We start from the raw sequence: 18,015 nt of genomic DNA on the forward strand, positions 1-18,015 counted from the left end.
AACAGAAAAAAAAAAAAAATCAATGAGACCAAAATCTGGTTGTTTGGAAGATCAACAAAACTGATAAAGCTCTAGTCAGACTGATGACAGGAAAAAAAAGAAAAAAAAAAAAAAAGATAGCAGTCACAAATTAACAATATCAGGAATGAAAGAAGGGGTATCACTACTGATTCAATAAACCAGGGGCAGCAAACTATGGCCCAAAGGGTAACTCTGGCTGCTGCCTATTTATTGTAAATAAAGTTTTACTGGAACATAGTCACACTCATTTACGTATAAAATGTCTATGGCTATTTTTGCTCCACAATGGCAGAGTTAACTAGCTGCAATAGAGTTTTTTCTTAAGACTCACAAAGCCTACAATGTTTACTATCTGGCCCTTTAAGAAAGTTTGCCAACCCCTGGTCCAAAGAATGTACTTTTGTTTGAACTATTAACTAATGAGTACAGCCTAAATTTAGATGTTAATTTATAGAAGACTGATAAGTTACAAATGATTTTGATTTTTACAGAGATGCAAATTGTTTCTGTCTAGTAAAAGATAAGCTCAAAGGTTTAATTAAGAAGGCACGTTTTCTTCCCACCTACCTATTATCTTTATTTCTTTATTCATTCATCCATTCAACAAATATTACAATGCATCTGTCTCATGCTAGGACTGCTTTGATGGAGATTATAATTTAGATGGGGAAGACACAATTAAACAGACAATAACGAATGTAGGATTAAATTAGATTAAATAGACATAATAATGAATACAGGATTGCAAACCAGCATAAGTGCTCTGAAGGAAAGAAATTCAGCCTTTATAGAATAAAGGTAGCTAAACCTGGAATTAACTGAACAGGTATACTACCGCACATGTGACATGCTATCAAAAATATTCACTGTGTGTTGTTTGAAATGAAAAAAATATTGGAAATAACTTATAAGCTTCTCAATAAGAACTGGTTAACTAAATTAAAGACGATCCATGCAGTTATGGGGATGAATAAAGCTACTTTATACAGTACTAATATGCAGTGATATCTAGGGTACGTTATATAGAGAAAGAAAAGTTCAGAGCAGTGTGCATAGTATGCTACAATTGGTGTAGGGAGAGAAAGAATATAATGTTTATGCATATATTTGCATAGACTATTTTTGGAAGAATAGTCAAGAAGTTGGCACGGTTGCTTTTAGTAGGGAAATGAGGTAGCTCAAAAGACTGAAGTGAGAGACTTGTCGGTTCACTAAATACCCTTTTTTACCTTTTGAATTTGTACAATGTACATGTAATATCTTCTGAAAGATAAATTTTAAAAATTTAAATAAACAGAAATTTCAATGGCTCTCCAAGGCTCTTAGAATGATAACCAAAAAAAATTTTTTTAATGTTTATTAATTTTAAGAGAGAGTATGAGCTGGGCAGGAGCAGAGAGTGAGGGCGAGAGAGAATCCCAAGCTCGACACCATCAATGCAGAGCCGGATGCAGGGCTTGAACCCACAAACCATGAGATCGTGACGTGAACTGAAATTTAGAGTTGGATGCTCAACCAACTGAGCCACCCAGGTGCTCTGATAACCAGAATTCTTAACACAACCTAAGAAGATCCTGTATGATCTAGACCATGCCTACCTTTCTGGCCCCAACTTGTATCACTGCTCTCCCTCTGTCGTGCTCCAACTCACCAGGCTTCTTTCATTCCTCAAATGGACTATGCTCCCTCTCCTAACTGGGCTTTGCGCATGCTGCACTCTCTAGTGGGAACTCTCTTGTCTCCCTTCTTTACCCAGTTAACTCCTCTTATGAGATATCAGCACAGCCATCATTTCTTCAGAGAAGCCTCTATGCCAGGTCAGGTCTCTCCGCTTACACACTCTTTGGGCCCTGTTGCCCCTTTCCTTCAAAACAATTATAACACATAAAATTACATTTCTTTGTGCGATCATCTGCTCAATGTCTTCCCACCCCACCCCACACTGTAAGCCCTAGGATGACAGGACCATGTCTGTTTTGTTTTTTTTTCTCTCACCACTGTACCTCCAACTCTAGCATGAGATTGGCACATTACACGGCAGGTGCCCCAAAATATCTTTTTCAAACCTTTTTTTTTTAATGTTTATTTATTTTTGAGAGAGAGAGCGCGCACGTACCACACACACACACACACACACACACACACACACACACACACACGTGAGTGGGGGAGGGGCAGAGAGAAAGGGAGACATAGAATCGGAAACAGGTTCCAGGCTCTGAGCTATCAGCACAGAGCACGATGCAGAGCTCAAACTCACAAACCATGAGATCATGACCTGAGCCGAAGTTGGATGTTTAACCAACGGAGTCACCCAGGCACCCCCCAAAATATCTTTTTGAATAAATGCACAAAAATGCACATGTGCATGCATGAAGTATTGAAAGAATCCATGAGTAAACTGTCAGGAAACCAGGTGTCCTGATATCAGGTGGGTCATACTGAAGACATCCAGGCTGATAACAAGACTTCAAAAAGAGATGAGGCCCATATGCCACAATAAATGAGGGGGGTGAATGATGGTTGGTAGATGAATAATGATTAGGGAAGGGTAGGAAGTGGTATAAACCTCAAAGAGCAGAACTTTTTCCATGACACTGGAGGAGTACTGTTCAAGAAGTGACAGTGACGAATGATGAGGACATCAGTTCCACCTCCAAATTCAGAGGTACATGGGATATCGAAGAATGAGCAACCATCGCCTGCAGGCTAGAGGGAAAACCATGTCTTCCTCCAAGAGAAAGCCAGATCTATCTAATATCTTAACTCATAAGTCTCAGTATGAGAGGATTTAATAATGCAATGGATTCTTATCACAGTTAAAAAGTTGGGAAGGGAGGGTGGTAAATGTGAGTGAGTTGAAAAACAGAGTTATTCAAGAATGTCATGTCAGACTCACACAAATCACAACGGTTAGGTACTTTCTAGCAAGAAAAAAGGAGAGGATGGAAAATTATGATGATGAACTGATGACAGGGTTGCTGCCTATCCATCCTCAGTACAAATGGTGAAAGTTGTGAGGCAAATCATAGAGGTACTGTGGAATCTGGGGGAACAGATTTAGACTCAGGAGAAATGGTTAAGGAAATTTATGGGAATTACAAGGTTGAAGGGAAAGCAGCAAAAAATTCTAATTATCTGGTTGTTGCTAGCAGCTCTGGTCAAATCCAGATCTTTGAAAGAAGAGGAGATAAAAGTGGGGGTGGGGGGAGGGAGCTATAAGACTGGTCTGACCTGCAAAGGTCTTCTTTTGCTTCCATGGCTCCCTGAAGAATGTCACATAAGCTACACAACTATGTGGCAGCATAAAAGAGAAACGTTTCATAACCCAAACACTTCCCCTGCTTTGTGAGGTGACCTGGAAGCCTCAGTTAGAGATCTTACCATTACTCTGGGCTGGAGAGAACCCGTTCAGTGAGGGAAGGAACAACCTGGGGGTTCACACAGGATATTTCAGACTCTCTCTACCTCACTTGTACCTTTTGATTGACGTATTCTTACAATTATTACTAAAGATTAGTAATGACGGCTAAGATCTCTGATTCATCTGAATCTTAACTGACAATTTGATCCTTTGTCTTAGCTCAAGGGAATAGAGAGCCTGGGAAAGGACAAATGGTCAGAAGCACTTAAGTCTTTGACAGTGACCAAGAGTAAAAACAAATGTGAGGTCTGGGGCAGGTTAACTGTCTATGGCATTGCTAAGAAAATTAATCTCAGTCAGGAGTGGAGGTACTCTGATCTCTCAGTTCACATGTTTACTTAGCAGGATTTTGACTGAGTTATTTTTTTTTTTATTAAATGTTATTTAATGTTGCTCCATTATGTGTTCAATAATAAAAATATGGGGGGAAACCAGTTCTTTTCCGTCTATTCAGTAAATCATAATTCATAATTTAGCCCTCTTAGAGGGCTAAAAGACATGGGATCCAGATTCAGCTCTAGATCAATCATTTACTACAATTTAACCTTTGGAAAGTAATTTAACCTAAGATTCAATTTTCATTGTTTTCATTGTTGTTACTCTTGAGAAAAAGAGTTCATCAGAGGAGGAAGCAGGGGAGCCCTGGTAGAGTCAATATTGGATTCTAGAAGTAACTTGGATAAAAGGTAAGATGAAAATAAGCTCCAATTTTAGATCAGTTCCTCTCCTGCCCACGCCGTCATAGCCTGGCTCCGCTCCCAGGGCCTAAGCAAAAGCAATATTAAATCCTTACAAAAGAGGGCTTACATAGAACCTTAGACTGAAAACCCTTTGGGAAAGTCTGGAACTCACTCCTGGTAGAAGCATGTAGAAAGCTTACCCAGTGGAGAACAGGAGGACAGAGCCAATCCCTTTCCTTCTAAAGCCATGGCAAAGCAGAGAATACAGGGCTCCCATATGTATTATTTGGAGAATCCCCAAAACAGGAAGCTCTGGAACTAGCAATACTTACTTATTATTACCGCCTCTCAAAATACAAAATTCTAATAAATCTAGCACAAAATCTAGACCAGGTTTCATAATCCCCAGCAGCAGAGTGGAGAAGTCTATAGAAAAAAAAAATTATTACCCGCGGAAGTTCATCAAATACTTTAGGAAGCTGTGAACAACTCTAGAAATACTTAGAGACAATGCTGTTACCTCTGGCATTTGTAATTCTCAGGTAACAAGCCTGACTCTTCCAGCTAACTTGGAAACTTCAGAGTTTCCAAGACAGAGCTGGCAACCAAGAAGGAAGCAGATACAGAACACCCACTACTTTAGGAACCATACTGTTATGGTCATTGGGAATTCATACTTTAACCAAATCCATCAAACTGAATCCCAATGGAAGGACTGACATGGTAGAAACGAGAGTAGAGAGAACGCCCCGTCAGTGTTATTAAAAAAAAAAAAAAAAAGAACAGTTGGTAAATTCTTCTCTTGGGGGACAAAGGGAAACCAAGTTTCTGTGGATAATAAGGCATGGTAAGAGCATTATATAAGCAAAATTTGCACTTACTTTTAATATTCATTCAAACTAAAATTTCAGAATTTTATAATATGGTCAAGAATCCATTCAAAGCTTTCCTTTGATTATTATACCTGTAATGAACTATTATCAAGCGGTAAAGCAGAAGCCCTAAATTTGGTGAAGTCAGTGACTGAACTATGGCTCCACACCAACTGTCTTCCTGCAGCTATAATCAAAAGCATGCATTCTTTTAGAAGCAATAGGTCTTAGCCAAGATGGCTGCCATATGAAAAGCAGACAGCAGGGATATTATCAATCCCCAAAACAACTGACAGGAACCGTTCAAATACAAACCACCTCAGGGGGCACCCTCCACCTTCCTTTTGACTGTCAGCATGTCTATCACCTGCACACCCACTAACAAACAAACACAAAAATGGTTCCAGTGACTCTCCACACCAGTTCTCTCCCACAGTGGGGTAGCATATTCAGAAAGCAAAGCAGAGGTGGTAACTAAATCCTCTGAAGGGCACAATCAGATATTATGAAGTTTGGAAAAAGCCAGGGTAATAACTGGTGCCCTCTCTCCTCTTCAAAAGGGCCAACACTTTTTTCCTCAACTGCACACAGGTTAGAATGAAAGGTGGCAGCAGCCTCACAAAGCAGCCCTTTGAAAAGAAAATAATTACCATTCATTGCCTTTGCTGTGTGCCTAGCTTTGTCAAGAGCACAGTTTGTTAAATGTTGTGGTGTAGGTGATTTGCTGAAACTAAACTAACTGCTACACAAGAATCAATAGGCTTTGTGTCCATATTCTGACTCCTTTTCCTTGACAACATGTAATATTTCCATTTTTCCCAAAGACCATTCTGATCAAAGACAAACTCCCCATGGAACCAGCTGCCCAGCAGATGTCTCACAGCCACTGTTCACATTAACTCCTGATTGCCTGCTAGATGGAAAACAAGCTTCCAGCGACTCAATCACAAAACCTGAGTCCTACAGCACTTCTCTGATTAAGCGTACTTGGAAGAGTAAGTCGCCTCCTGTAAGACTGTCGCTAAAGAAGTCTTGAAAGTACTGGATTGTGGCAAACTGCTGAAGAGAAAAATCATAACATCTCCTTAGAAGATGGCAATATTTACATGCAAAAGAGGGGGAAAAGGTTCTTTTAATCTCTTATTTAAGGCAGAATATGGACACTTTAAAGGACCTATGAAAACCCCCTCATTTAATCTTGGTTTGATGAAAAAATACATCCAATCTCCAAGGTGAGGTTCATACAGAACCGTCTGGAAAACTGAGTTAAAAAAACATTGTTTCCAAAAGAAAATCCCATCTCAAGATCAATACCCTTACTCCATCTCACCCCATCTTCTGTCCCTCACCCCATGGGTTGAGGCTTTGGCCCCTGAAATAAAGACTGCCGGAGTCTGAATCTCTAGACAGTCAACTTACTAGCTGTGTCATCCTGGGTCCCATTTCTTGGTTTCTTCATAAGTAAAAACAGGAATGATGGAATGATGGTAACAGTACCTAAACTCACAGGGTTATTATAGATATAAAAGAAGGTAATCTATGCAAAGTACTTAACACAATGCCTGGTATGTAGTTAAAGCTCAGTATATATTAGCTGCCATTACTTCTGTTGTTCCAATAGTACATTTCAGCACAGGTACCACTCCTTCCAGAAAGCCTTCTTTGATGAAACCTTTACCCCCAGATTCCTCTCTGCATATCCTCTATCACAGTATTTCTCCCACTGATCATATCCCTTTGCTTACCTCACACACTGTGCCCTGTTGAAGTGCTGGAGTTGTATGTTGTAACTCTGTATTTGTAGGCACAGTAAAACGCTTGGCATGTAGAAGGTGTTCAAAGAATTGTTTAATTTTAAACATTTACCCAATATTGAAATAAATTTATGCTATTTTTTAAACTAACAAAATCTAGCAAAAGATGTCAGCTCCACTACTTGACTACTTGAATTGTAGTCGTTCGAATCAGCTCCTTAATCGTAATTAAATTTCCTTGACTAAAAGAAGGCAGGGACAGGAGAGAAAAGCAAAGTTCTCAGCTCACTAAGAAACGAGAACTGGCTTTCCGGGTTAAATTGGAGAGAGCACTGAATGGGAGGTATGAGGACATGTACAAAAAGAAACCGAAGAAAAGCGAAATGGATTAAGAGATCTCTGCGTCTAAAGTAACCAGCTAGAAAACAGCCTTTCCTGCCTACACTGAAACATCCTTTCAAACCACAAAGCAATCTTTCCTCGTGAAAGGACCAAACACATTTCAGTTCCCCAAGTTATCTATGTCAGAACACGCCAAAGGAAGGACAGGCTTTCACCATAGAACTTTCTGAACAAAGTGGCAGTGGAAAATAGTTTCCAGTTCACCTAGACAAACAGCCATCCATCACAGATGACATCTAGATCCATTCAATTTTCCTTCTCCCAAGCAATAATGGGAAGGAAAAGAAAAAAAAGCTCAAGTTCTGGTCACCTAGGTGGAAAGACAGAAACCAGTCTATAACAATTCTAATGCCTATAGCTTTTACCTGATATTTATTTTAAAAATCAGAAGTTTGGGGTGCCTGGGTGGCTCAGTCGGTTAAGTGTGCGACTTCAGCTCAGGTCATGATCTCGCAGTTCATGAGTTCGAGCCCCACATCAGGCTCTGTGCTGACAGCATGCAGCCTGGAGCCTGCTTTGGATTCTGTGTCTCCCTCTCTCTCTGCCTTTACCTCATTCATGGTCTCTCTCTCTCTCTCTCAAAAATGAACATTAAAAAATTTTTTTTGAAAAAATAAATAAAAATCAGAAGTTTGCATTAACTAGATACAATTGCTATTAATTTCAAAGACCTTTCTGTTAAGGTTTAGTCCAAAGCCATTTTTACAACCAAGCTATAAGTGAGAATATTAATCAAAATAGTGGTATAGCTGAAAATAGCTCTCCTGCCATAAAGTTACCTGTTCAAAAATGATCCAGTCATCAAGGCTTTACAATATTTAAAGGAAGATTGAAGGCAAATGATTAAACCATATACTTAAAAACAAAACAAAACAAAAAACACCTGTAACTAGGGGGTTACACTGCTGCATATAATATACTCAGAATCTCCTGCTTCGCTTTTTCTCCCACCACCTTATGACTAAAAGACTCTGGAGAATGCTGTCAGCAAGAAACGCACGCCTCCAAGCCACAGCATGAAAGAACGAACCCACACCTCTCCAAGTAACACGGGCTTTGTACTTCAAAAAGCACAGGTATCAAATGATAACAGATAAACTTCAGCCTATACATAAAAGTGGCTCTAAAAAGAAACATTTTTTTATAGAGAAAGCCCCCAGGTATGGTGTCACGAATCTAGCAATTCCCTACATGGCCCACTTGTAGAGGTTATTGTTAAAAACTTGCAGCTGACTGCTGTCTCTGACTGCAGGGCTGATAAATTATTTGCATTCATCACAATCATACCAACCTTCTCTGGAAACCCACACAATGAACCTTGAATCAGAGCCCTGCTTTGTTTTTCAGGAAGGTTTTAAAAATTTTTTTGCTGGTTGATTTGGTTTTCTAAAGAGAAGGTCATTTGGAGGACTGTGGCAGAGGGATGTAAATTATATAAAATAGCAGTGAGCTTGGGAGGAAATAAGGAAATAAGGGAGCAAGCCATCATGAAGTGCTCTTTTAGCAGATATGGCCAATAGAGGAAAAGTTTGTGTCAATTTATCCATTAAAAATCTCTCCTTTTGGAGTATTATGTAAGTGTCATAAAAAAAAAAAACTGCAGTGGGCTGAACTGGGCCATGTGAGGACTCAATACAACCAAGCTTCGAATACTTAAATATCTTAAACCACTTTTTGCTTATAGCAAATAAAATGCAGAGCTGCAGATGCTTCCTCATCTGTGTGTAAATGAAAGCAAAACTGTGTGAGTAGTTAGTATTCTTAGAATTTTTGAGAGCCAGTTTATTTAAATTAAATCAAAGCCAATCTGTATCTGTACAGAAATAATTTTCTCAGGGCTCTTGTTCTCTAGACTTTACAGAGCTGTACATACTCTTCTCTCTACCTCTCCCTCTGAGATCAAGAAGTGAAAAGAGCTCTCCAGGTCCAAAACCACTTCACATGAATCTGGGAGAAGGAAGTTCAAAGGGATCAGAGTATCATTCGTCTTAGCAGCCCGTTATAGAACAGGGTTCAACTCTTCCCTGCCCGGTTCTTTGTGTTCCCATAGCACATCTTGGAATTTATCATGTTTCTTTATGTTTCTATATCTATCTCTGCTTCCATAGTGTGAACTCTCTGATGACAGGAACTGGGTTTTATTTAGCTGGAGACAGTGTCTGTTGACCTGAATTGTATGTTTCTACAGTATGTACATAACACCCAGATTTTATCATCAAGTGACTTCAATTAAACATCCTAGAGAAGGTTTTAAAAAGGCAGTAAGCATATAAGGCACTGACTATAAGACAACACATATGAAGAACTAGGGATCGCAAATATTAGGAAAGTGCCATCTAGTTAAAGTCATCTATACAACGCAGCACCAACATTCAGATAATTTGGTATTGTTTGGTTTATTTATTGTAGTCATGTGGCTTTTAACAGATTTCATTTTGATGACATGTACTTACACGTATCTTTCTCTTATACCTCCATTTTCAAATTCATTGTAATACACATTCTACTGACAGAAATAAAAATTGGGGCCAAATGGTCAACACCTCCCACTACCAAATTATCCAGTACAGACTCCCTCTAGCCACAGAGAAACTGACCTTTCCTTATCATCACCTAAAACAGCAATATTATTCCACTGCTTCAAAAGTGACATTAATTCTAGGTGGGGCAATAAGGATATCCAAGTACGTGTGTGTGTGTGTGTGTCTCTCTCTCTCTCTCTCTCACACACACACACACACACACACACACATTCCCCATAGGCACACAGGAAACTCCTTGAAAACACATCATACACAGGGCCTTCACTCTTTACCTCTTCCTTCCCACTGACACAGGCAGCCATGCTGCCAAGGCAGCAACCCCCACGTGAAATATGAGAGTGGAGGCGAAACAGCTCAATCAAAACAGCCTGGAAAGGAAAGGAGGGTATGTGTGTCAGTGAAAGTCTCCGTGGAAAGGCCAGACAAGTTTTGCTTCTGCCTTGACCATCCCAGGCACATAGCCCTATTCAAGGTCTGCTTACCTGAGCTTAAAGGCCAAGCCCTCCCTTTAACCTTTCATAGAACGGGTAACATGAAAATTCACCCCAGTATTTGAAAAGTGCATTGTGAGAAATGTCAGGGTGCAGCTCGTGAGCATACTCCGGAGAGCACAGCTGACAGGCATTTTGAAAATAAGCAGTTCGGGACTGATGAAATAGAAGGCACAGGTAGAAGAGAAGCTCAGCACTGCTTCAGCACTTGGGGGCTGTTTTGCTTCAGGCTAAAAGCCACAGACTGACCCAGCAGGATGCAGATTACTCAACTTTCTGAAATGGAATCTGGCTCTTCAGCTTCTCTCCACAAGGTCCCTTCATTTATTCTGATTAAGACTCACTCATTTTACCTGGCCTACTTCCATAAGCCTCCAGCTGACTCAGGTTGCCCCCAGTTAAGGACAATAAACACCGAGCTGTATTCACATTCACACGCGCGTGCATGCGCACACCAGAGGAGTCATTTCTTTTAAAAGCCAGTCCTCTCAAACTTTTAAGCCTGAATCTGAAATTAGAGTAGAGAAGTAAAACCAAATCAATATAAATTCCCCACCTCCCAGGTCTGATAATACTAGACATTCTCCTATTACCTACAAGTGAGAGAATCCACGAGCAGACATTTATTTCAAACGCAAATGTGCTGCTGGATTAGAATCAAAGCATAATGTTAAGCCAGTTGGAAGAAAGACAGCATTCCTAAAAATTCTGTCACTTAGTGGAAGGGTTTAAAAAGGGGAATTGAGGTGAGCTACATGGGCACTCACCTTAGCGGCAGAGTCTGAAGTTGATGGAGTTTCAGATAGGCCTTGGCCAGCATTCCTGTCTGCTTTTGTTTCTCCTAGAACAGTGTCTGTGATGGTTAATGCGCCATTCAGGATATTCTTAACTCCTGCTTATCTTAAGGTATTTTACAGTTTCCTTTTGTGATTGACCAGAGAAATTCAGAATTTGTATAATCTGGTGCTTGTCTAATACTAAGCCCTGGAACTGTTCACCAGAGGGCCTGAGTAACCAACCTGATGCCGAAAAGGCAGGAGCACACTGATGCAGAAAAGAGTTTCCAGAGCTCACTGGTTGGGTATACGTAATACTTATGAAGTCACCAGAGGACAAACGCTTCCAAGTTAGGGGCAAAGGCTGCAGCTGTCACACTGTCCCCAAATCTCCAGATAACCACCTTCACCGCTTATCTGGGGCCATGGGTTATTAATGGTGGAGCAAGTCAGCTGGATTGAAAGGAAAGATGGAAACATATTGTAGACAGTGGCTTCACCCACACAATTATGAGCAGAAGGTTACTCTACTGAGACCAGACATCAAATCAACTAGTCTCCTACATTTCTAGGATTCTGCAAGAAGAACTGGGTCTCCACTGTCATTGAATTACCCTGGGACCCTAGGGAGGCCTCAGCCTCTCTGAAGGGAATCTTGATGCCAGTAACATCATCCTTTCAAAGATATTTTCTGTTCCTTAGGAATGGCAAAGGAATCAACATACTGCACGCTCCATGAGGGCAGAGACCATGTCTCTCTGACTCACCACTGCATCTCTAATGCTCAGGATTGTAGGTACCCCAAAAAAATGTTCTGAAGAAAGGGACTAACTCTGGCAAGCTACTTCTGACACAAAATCCAAAAGTGCTATTGAACCAGTCACGGTCAATGCAATAACCTGGCCTATCACACAGCCTTGCCAAGCAGGGGCACATCAACAGTTTTGGGGAAAGTGAACCAGGGCTCAGGGTCAGGTGGTGTCATGATAGCAGAACATAGTCCTCTTCCAGAGGAAAAGTATCCTTGGCTGAAAGAGGAAACAAGTAGTCAGTCATGCTCCTTAGTGGAATTTTATAATCATGGAAAACACACAATGTAGCTCATCCTACCACGGCTTCCACCAACCTCAGGCCTATAAAGCCATGTGAATGGAGGTCTCCTTTTCCCGACAATGCAGAAAGACCAGCTGCCTGCCTGCATTCTACCTCTAAAAATGTGGGAACTGAGATCCCACTGGGTGGAGGTTTAAGAAGCTAGGAGAGACTTCAAACCTAATGCCCACTGAGTCATCTTGCAGTTAGACAAGAGTTTAACCAAACAGGATATTATGTTATCATGTTACAATGACTACTGTGAACACTTGCTGAACTGTCACTTATGTACCTGGGAGTAGGCTAAATACTTTGCATAAACATTTTACTTAATTCTTACAACAATCCTATGAGAGGCACTGTCATTCTCACTTCGAAGATAAAAAACCTGATGAAATGTGGGTTTCAGTAATACCACCCAGTATGTAAGAGAACTAGGACTCAGAGCCTGTCTGACTCCTGAGTCCATGTTCCAAGCTCTTGCTACTCTGCCTCCTCCTGTCTCTTGCTGGGTCGATGAATAGGTAGGTATCAAGACCAATTCTTGCAGCTTCTAAAACTTACCCATTATTGCCTGAAATCAAAAGTGGTTAAAGGAACTTAACCACATAGACTGACTTTTCTTAAGGAAGCTCTTAGATGAAGGATCGGAAAGGAAGTTCAAAAGGCAGTCCCTCAAACCAAGAGCTATGCATTTTGGCCCAAACTTTTCAGTACAACTCATCTGAGAATAAATGTCCAAACACTAACCACACACACAGTTCTTAATCATGTTCCTTCTGGTTCCACACAATGACTTGAACTGAAAGCTGTTTCAATTAGTAAGATTTTTATGCAATCTCCAAAATAAGCAAAAAGGCTTACTTTGGCCCTGCAATTGTTATTTTGTTTTTATAAATTCCTCCACTGTATTATTTCCTCCCTTGAAGAATTCCTAAGGCAAGTCCATTTCAGACAGCTTTTAAATCATATTGGATTTACTGCCCAGTTATACCATTGTCTTATCCCTCTTCACTTTGTCACACAAGTTAGGAAGTACATTTGTGTTTGCATTATGTTTCTGAAGGGCAAAAAGAACCCACTAAAATTATGCTCCAAGATACAGAGCAAGACTTAAGATGATCATCTTTTATTGAAGAGTGTTTAAGCAAAACACAATTGCTTCATTTCATTGGGAGAGAGGCTAATTTTAGAGGATTTTGGTTGGTCTTACTTAGGTCAATTAAATTGTGATATAACAAGATCCCAAAGACCTGCTCAATGCTAGCTGAACTTTAGAATCAAAAAGCTCGCATGATTTGTGTTAACAGCCAGAGAAAACTCTACCTTCCCCCAGCTGCCATATACTCAAGTCATTATCCTACAATCTGAGGAGACAGATGTAGGATTAATAATTTATCACCTTCCTGTACTGCAATGTAGTTAAGAATATAGGACAGTTTGGCAGGAGAAAGTTCTTGCTGAAGGCTCATCACTATGAGATTTATTCCATTAGTCATCCACCTTAAATTAGATGCCCAGCAGATACAAGAAGAGCAGGGATATAATGCCCTTTAAAAAGTCTCCTGAAAATGCTTTTCTCCTAAGGATAAGACCAATGCATGATCAAGATATATTACTCTCTTAAAAGAAAAAGATACCTCTGGGTCTGTCTGGTACAACAGGGGCTACAGCCCTCAAAGTACAATCAAACGATAGGGGCAAAGGAGGAAAGTGAGTGCAGGTGCCTTCTGTCTGTCAGGGGCAAATGCAGGTAGTTATGAGAACAAAAAGAAAATAGCAACAAGTGGGGAAAAGACGTCTTGCTAAGCCAGAAGCTGCCTTTGTCTCAACTGTAGTCTCTACGGGAGGTTGAGGGTCCCACCCAGAGTTTGGGATGAATTAAAAAATAAATATGGCAGGGGTGCCTGGCTGCCTCAGTCAGTAGAGCATGTGACTTTGATTTCAGGGTTGTGAGTTTAAGCCCTACATTGGGTGTAGAGACTACTTATTTTTTTTTTTTTAACTAAACAAATATGGCAGTTAGAGGTAAATGGAGATCAAAATATCATCTTTATAATAAGCGATAAGGTGACTGGGGAACATAGCTTAGATGTACAACCACATACTGGCTTTCTAATACTTTCCTGTACTTAATTAAACTTACCCAGTTGGACACAGGCAGGCTATCCTGGCATGGGCAGACCAGTTAGAGCACGGCAGAACTTATGCAAATCCTGAAGACAGGCCATTCCATACAATAGGAGCTTTTTCAACCTCACCAATCAGAAAAAAAGTCACTCATCCATTCAGAGAGAGAGCCAGAAAAAAGGCAGAAAAAAGAGCTAAAATCACCTTCCAAATATTGCTCCCTCCTGGGAAGTGAAGGGCCCACTTAATGAGCCAAGAATGAAAAATAGGGTAGAAAAGAACGATTCTCCTCAACATGTATATTCCAACGTGGTGTCATTTCCAGCATTATTTTTCGGTTAATCCAATAAACTGTTATTGCTACCTACTATGTGCTAGATTCTTGGTGTGTAACTGTGATTAAGACAGTTTCTTGAAGCAGACACATAAGTGAGTAACCATAGTAGCCATCTGCTCCCAGCCACATCTGCTATGATCACTTAGGTTACTTACTTAGAACACAGGTTACTCCCTGGCATACCTGGTACCAGACTCACCATCTACAATAAATAACTATAAAACTGGACAGAATATACAAAACAACTGTTCTTAGTCAGGAGATAACAGCCAGTACAAGGCTGCAATCCCCGAGAGAGATTGCAGAAGAGAGGAAACTTGAAGTGAGCCCTACCACTGCCCAGGTCTCCAGGGCCAACTTCCCAACCACAGCACCGAAAGCTGGAACCCAAACAGAACACAGGGGGCTTGCTGAGCCCAGGAAGCAGAGATATGAATTTGGCTAAAATCTGAGTGGTGAGACACTGGAGAGGAAGGAGCTGTGAAAAGAGGGAGCCCCAGAAGTCCTTAGGGAGGGTTCCCTGCCAGGCTGAGAGCTGGAATGTAAAGGCACAGGGCAAGACTCGAGGTTTATGAGATAGCAGACGCTACAGGGCAGAGAGGGAAACAGAATCACTAGAGGTCAAGCAGCGCTGGGGGTAAGAACAGGAGCACTTTGGAATTTGGCTCTGCCAGAGCGAAGAAGTCACATTAACACCACAGACGAGCACACACCAGAAAGACTTCACCTCAGGACTAAGGACCACACTCTAGAGCAAGACCCACTCTGAATCTCTCCTCACAAAGCCTAACACACACAGTACAGCATGATATAATAACAGAGAGCTGTAAGACACTAAAAGAACATTAAAGAATAAGTTCAAACTAGAGGTCTCAGAATATATCAGAAAGGAGCTTAGGTTTACCTGAATCAGACCACGTCAGTGAGAAGACTAACGGCACTCTGCACGAGACAGGACTCTACAGTGATGTGAATGTGGAGGAAAGAAAAGAGTGTGGAATGACTCAGGGATTTCTACCTCAGAACGCAAGAGGAGGTAGTCTTTTCACTGTTATAGGGAACACAGGAGGAAGAAGGACAAAGGACCATGGGTTTGGTCTTGATACATTAAGTCGGAGGCAGCTGTGAGCCATCCAGGTGGAAACGTATGATATGCAGGTGGGTATGTGCTCTGGAAAGGAGTGAATGAACAGCTATGGATTTGGGAGTAGACGGCACACATCTTAACAGTTATGGGAAAAAATGAGGCTACCCAGGGGCACACACAAGAGTTAGATAAGAAAGGGTAGAAAAAGAACCCTGAAGAACAAAACACTGAATAAACAAGCTGACAAGGGAGTGAGGGAAGAATAATTAGAAAGTTCAGTGAACGGCTGGAAGGGGAACAAAGAACAGCACTGCACCCCTGTACCTTTTCACTTACCATGGCACGGTATTCATATGGCTACTCCCTCGTCAAACTGGGAGTTCTTCCAGGGCAGGAACTGTGTTGTACTCATATTTATCACCCTTGTTCCTAGCCTAGGACCAAACTGCCAGTAAGTTCTCAAAAACCAGTTATGAGGGGCGCCTGGGTGGCTCAGTCAGTTAAGTGTCCGACTTCGGCTCAGGTCATGATCTTGCGGTTGATGAGTCCGAGCCCCGCGTCAGGCTCTATGCTGACAGCTCAGAGCCTGGAACCTGCTTCAGATTCTGTGTCTCCCTCTCTCAGCCCCTCCCCTGCTCACACTCTGTCTCTCTCTCTCAATAATAAATAAACGTTAAAAAATTAAAAAAAAAAAAACAGTTCTGAATTGAATGTTTTCTCTTGTTTATTAACTAATACTTACTAACTAATTGGGTGATCTACTTCTCAGAAGCGGGGGAATGTCAGTAGAAGTTTTCACAGCCAACTGTTAGCTTTAGGCCTACATGAGCCTTGGTGACTCCATAGTTTAGGTTTCCAATGCTGGTTCAGGCCCTCTCACCACACACACACACACACGTACACACACAGGCATAGCTCTTCAGATGTACATATTCTTTCTTTACATATGTTAATATATTTGTGAATATTTTAATCAGATCTCATTTCTCTCAAAGGCACTGTGTCTCCTTAAAGTGCCCTCATATACCTTTGATCTGATTGTGCTAATTTTAAGTTTTAACTCTCAAGCGATAGATTATGTTAATTTTAAAGTTTAATTCTCAAAGGACAATTCCCTTATTTCTAATTTATTAATTTATTCAGTCAACAGATATTTTTATGGTGCACCTACTATATACCAAGCACTCGGCACCTGCTAGGAATACCTAGTAGAAGTACAACAGGCAAAACTTCTGCCCTTAAGAAGCTGACATCTATTGCAGGAATTTCCAAATTCTTGGAATCACCTCATTTTTGTCTCCGGATACTGACAGTCCCCAGGTCCAAAATGGAATTTTTTAAAGGATTTTACTTCTTTTTAAGTAATCTCTATACCCAACATGGGGCTCAAACCTACAACCCTGAGATTAAGAGTCATATGCTCCACCAATTGAGTCAGCCAGGCGCCCCCCAAAATGCTATTTTTAAGCCATTTAACAATGACACTAAACAGAGAAATAGTGATTCAATGGCCTACAAGGAAAACACAGAGTATCTTTTATCAGACAAACTATAATCACTACTTTCTAGCAGTGGGCTTCAGCACTGAACTCAGAAACTGAAATAAAAAAGAAACCTACATAAGTCAGCAGGTACCTGGGGTGCTACTAGAGATGGAGTAAACTGCCAAGTGGTAAACAGGAATGGGGATAACAGGAGACCTGCCTTATTTTGGTCAGTTTCAGGATTAATCCATATAATCCAGGGGTACCTGGCTGTGCTGACAGCTCAGAGCCTGAAGCCTGCTTCGAATTCTGTGTCTCCCTCTCTCTCTGCTCCCACCTCCCTCCCTCCCTCCCTCTCTCTCTCTCTCTCTCTCAAAAATAAATAAACATATAATCCATAAGCTAAATGACAACAGCAAAGAATCAAGAATGTATTTTTTCAGGGAACACTTAAGGGCTCAGATAAAAACTGAACAACTCACTAGTAGATAAATACTGACTCAGGCTACCAACAGCAGGTTTTCGCTGCTATTATTTTGTTGTTGCTTTGTCAGGTAGGTTTTTTTACCCTTATTAAAAAAAAAGGTTATACACGTACACTGAAAAAAAGATGGAAAACGCAGAAATTGTACAGAAATAATAATTCCACTACTCAAAAAATATACAAACGGGGGTGCCTGGGTGGCTCAGTTGGTTAAGCATCTAACTCTTGATCTCTGCTCAGGTCATGATCTCAGGAACCATGAGATCAAGCCCCATGTTGGGCTCTGCGATGACAATGCAGAACCTGCTTGGGATTCTCTCTGCTCCTTTCCCATTTGCAAGCATGTGATCTCGCTCTCCCAAATAAATAAACTTTAAATATATACATATATCATATATATATATTATATACACATATATACACACACAATTATGTATC

At 40.8% G+C, this 18,015-nt stretch overlaps 1 protein-coding gene across 9 annotated transcripts in view; it reads right to left on the reverse strand.

Moving 5' to 3' along the window:
• KIAA0319L (KIAA0319 like) overlaps positions 1-18,015 on the reverse strand; it is a 96,654-nt gene that overhangs the window by 71,678 nt on the left and 6,961 nt on the right. Inside the window, exon 1 of one of the 9 annotated variants that reach the window (XM_027059696.2) lies at positions 14,202-16,223. The exons of the other annotated variants lie outside the window; for them this stretch is intronic. The gene's annotated coding sequence lies outside the window, so the exon portion shown is untranslated. Of the gene's footprint in view, positions 1-14,201; positions 16,224-18,015 lie in introns of those variants that run through there. 9 annotated transcript variants of the gene reach the window in all.

The sequence above is a fragment of the Acinonyx jubatus genome, chromosome C1 (assembly GCF_027475565.1).
Source record: "Acinonyx jubatus isolate Ajub_Pintada_27869175 chromosome C1, VMU_Ajub_asm_v1.0, whole genome shotgun sequence".
Taxonomy (NCBI): Eukaryota; Metazoa; Chordata; class Mammalia; order Carnivora; family Felidae; genus Acinonyx; species Acinonyx jubatus.